The sequence below is a fragment of the Marmota marmota genome, unplaced genomic scaffold, assembly GCF_001458135.2.
Source record: "Marmota marmota marmota unplaced genomic scaffold, marMar, whole genome shotgun sequence".
Classification (NCBI taxonomy): domain Eukaryota; kingdom Metazoa; phylum Chordata; class Mammalia; order Rodentia; family Sciuridae; genus Marmota; species Marmota marmota.
Genome location: NW_025999941.1, coordinates 12,052,353 through 12,056,312, shown reverse-complemented (window position 1 = coordinate 12,056,312; position 3,960 = coordinate 12,052,353). Strand labels below are relative to the sequence as shown.

Sequence of the window (3,960 nt, the reverse complement as noted above, 5' to 3'; positions counted from 1 at the left end):
TTTGGGGGCCAACAGAGGTGAGGCAAAGAACCTCACCCCCCCACTGGTACATAGGCCTATCCACAAGTATGGCTATATGCTGGACCGGTAGTCAGTGACGGGTATGATCCAATTGCAGTGGTATCAACCTAAGACAGGAGGCTGACGCCTAAAAGTCAGTTTTCCGATGACGGGTAAGAACCATATGTTGAATTGGACAACCTAACAGGCACGGTCCCTAGCCAGATTGCTTGTTACTTAAACAGAAGGGGGGAGATGCTAAGAGCTAAGTATATGATGCATGGCATTTTTGGTTGAAAGGTGACGCCAGCTAGCCATTGAGATGATATGATTATGTTAAGATTTGCATTCATATGGATATTGGACTCCTGCTGTTCACCTAGGCCGGCTACAGGACTCCTGGAGAGTTCCCATTGGTTGGGGAAGTACAGTAGGAGGGAGTTCCGGGGGAGGAGCTCTCTCTGCGGGTCTGAGAGGAGGCCTCGTGGGTGGAAGAAAAAATTCTTCCCGGGCGGTACCGGACATTGGCGGCAGTTTCAAAAAATAAACTTTGTTCCTGCTTGAGTGGCTCGTGATTTTGTGCCCAGCCAGACTGCGGCAGCTTCCCTCCACCACACTCTTCCTCCATGATGTCCTGCCTCACCTTGAACCCCAAGGAATGGAGCCTGCTGTCTATGGACTGAGACCTCTGCAAATGTGAGGCCCTAATTAAACTTTTCCTCCTCTACAATTGTTCTGGTCAGGTCTTTTAGTCACAGCAGCAAAAAACAAACACAAAACTGACTAAAATAATGACATTGAATCACAGAAGTTTATTTTTAATAATATGAAAAAAAAATGAGTCTCAAGAAAGCTAAATGGGATATAGTTAAATTAAAGTAGGATAAGAACCCAAGTTTTTCTCATGACCAGTTCCATGGGCTTTTCAGGATTTTAGTCTGCTTTATGGTGGAATTCTTAATGATTTTATTCACCGACATTGTGTTTCTAAAAAAAAAAAATTTAATAAGTAGGCAACATATTTGAAATGTGAGATTTCATGTCAAAATCTGATTGTCGGTATCTCTTTTAAAGTGGGAGAAATTTTTGCCCTGGGTTCAGGACTGGCATCAGGATGAAGTAAACCAGACATCATGAGGTTTAAAGACTCAAGTATACCATTATCAATCAAACAAACAAACAAACAAACAAAAAACCCTTAGCAATCATGATAAGTAATATTTTAGTGCCATCTCTAAATGATCAAAATTAATGCAAAAAACTCCATGATAATAAAGCCATAATTAGACAGGAAATGTAGAGATAGGTAAATGGAGTCAGGTCAAGGAGGCCAATTGGAGTGAGTCCGGGAAGTTGGAGACTGCTCCCTGAGGGACTGAAATGTTAATTCCTTCAGAGCCCTTCCTCCACCCCAATCAAGATAACCTCCCCCTGCTCCAACCTGTTGCTAAGGTAAGCTGTCCCAGGAATTGCCCCTCCCTACAGGGAGTTATAAAGTTGTTAATTAATGTGTCCTGGGCTGCTCCATCTTGCCCTTCCCCCTCCAGCCTACCTGTTTCCCACCTTTTGGCCATCTCACCTAGTCACACATGTAGGAAAGAGAGAGATAAGGGGAAGAGAGCAGGAGAACAAAGGAAGCCTAGGACATATAAAAAGGCAAAACACCCTCACTTCTTGGGATACCAAGATACCAGCTATGGCCCCCTTCTCCCTCCGGGAAGAAGTCTTTGTGACCCCTTTTAAAATAAACCCTGCTTTATATGCTTGCCTCGGCGAGCTTCTCTATAATATTATGCTTCAGCATGTGTAGAAGCAGGACTCGTCACCAGGAACCAGTGGTATCAATAAAAAAATCCACACTTTAAATTAATAGTTTTACATTAGATTAATAGTTTTAAATTAATAATTTTAAATTAATTGTTTTACTCTTCTCTTCCTGCCTTCCATTACAGTGTCATTGGAATAGTCATTTCTAATTAGCCCACTGCTGTGGCATCACTTGGCCATCAAGTCCTGCCACCAGGCAGGTTTAGGATGATTGACAATGATATGAAGATTGGGTAACCCTGAGCTTTATGGGTAGTCATTTTTTTTTTAATTCTATGGATTTTGATAACTTTTTCTTTCCACTTCATTCAAAATATGTGAAGATATTTTAGTAAATTCATGTCTCCTTTTGTTTCAGGTTCCATTAGGGCTCTGTAGGACCCTGCCTGGCCTCAAACAGGTGGAGCCGAGTAGTAGCAGTAGAGAGCCCTTGGATGGAGGTACTCTTTCCAGACAGTGGTCTGTCCACTTAGTCTCCTTCCCTCATGTGGCCTCTTTTTCTTTTCCTCCACTCATCTTTTAAATATCAGTGAGTCCAAGATTTCAGAACCAAGCCTTTTACTCTTCCCTAGGTAATATCACCCAGAGATCAAAATTGTGGATTTAAATGCCATCCTATGCCAGTCACCCTAAAATGTGTTCATTCCTGACCTTTGCTTTCAGCTCCAGATTTACATACACAACTTGATATTCTACTAGAATGACTAATTAGGATTATTAATTTTGAAGCCAGATTTAAAGTTCGGTAGTCAGTGTAGTTAGGCAAATTGAATCTAATATCCAGTAAGATCTAAAATGGAGGCCATGCTGACAATGATTCTGGGAAACGCAGGACAACTCGTGGAATGTTAATGAAGTCCCGGAAAAGCCCCTAAGCCCAAAGTCCATCCCAAAGAAATGTTAATGGAACCCAGGAAACAGCCCCCAACAGATTTGGAGATAGCCCATCCCAAGAAGTGATAATGCAGTCCTTCCTGCCCAGATTACTTGTTTGGCCCACCTGTGTCCCACCCCTCTGGGCCTTCCAACCTACATTCCATCACTGAAAGAACTATAAAAAGGGGAGACAACCGCACTTCCACGGATTCCACCTTTTGGGTCCCCTTCTTCCTCCAGGAGAAGTCTTTTCTGCTGTCCTTTAATAAACTTCTAATTTCTACTCTGCCCTTGCCTCGGCGTGCTTCTCTGGTGTTATTCTTCAACATTGGGGAAGCAAGGACTTGTCACCGGCCAACAGCGGTAACAATTTGACCTATTCAAAACAACTTTTTGATTTTGCTCTTCCCTCAATCTTCTCCATCTCAGTAAAGGACACCACCATCCTCCCAGATCTAGAGATTAAACAGCCTAAGCCTTCCTTAGTGTATCTAATCTCATCTCCCACCTTGAAACCTGTAAGAAGTTCTCTTCTCACCATCTTGTATATCCACAAGTCATTAACTAAAACAACACAAAGAAAACTAAAAGTAAATAGCAGAAAGATCGAGAAAGTACAGAGGAGAAGAGGGGAAGGGAGGAGGAAAAGGAAAGGGGACATACTGAGGACTGAATTAGACAGGATTATATTCCATGTCTTTATAAGTATGTCAAAATGAATCCTAATGTTGGTATAACTGATAAAGAACCAATAAAAAAGAATTACTATTGATATCGGCCAAGTTATATTGTTATATTGTGTGTAGGTACAAATACATAACAACAAATCCCATCATTATGTACAACTATAATGCACTAAAATGTGGGAGAATATGGAAAAAATAAATTTAAATGGACTTCAATTTTTTTTTTCCGGTGCTGGGGATTGAACCCAGGGCCTTGTGCATAGGAGGCAAGCACTCTACCAACTGAGCTAGATCTCCAGCCACTGGACTTCAATTTTTTTTAATCTGAAATTTATTCATTTTTCTCATATCTGTTGCTACTACCATGATCCAATATCGACCCTCTTCCTATTCTCTTGGCCTGAAACACTTTCTCCTTGGCTCCTTTCATAACTGGTTTCTTCTCATCCTTTAGATCCTGGCTCACCTGTCCCCTTTCTCACCTCACCTCCTATCTGGTGAAATTACCCTGCTTGTTTCCTTATTTATGTTTTTATTTTTTATTTTTCCTCATGTAGATTTCACTGATGTA

At 41.4% G+C, this 3,960-nt stretch overlaps 1 non-coding gene across 1 annotated transcript; it reads right to left on the bottom strand.

The window, feature by feature from the left end:
• Positions 1 to 3,613: 3,613 nt before the first annotated feature.
• Trnar-ccu lies at positions 3,614 to 3,696 on the bottom strand. Its single transcript has one exon. It is a non-coding gene; the product is annotated as a tRNA-Arg (tRNA).
• Between the last annotated feature and the right edge of the window lie 264 nt (positions 3,697 to 3,960).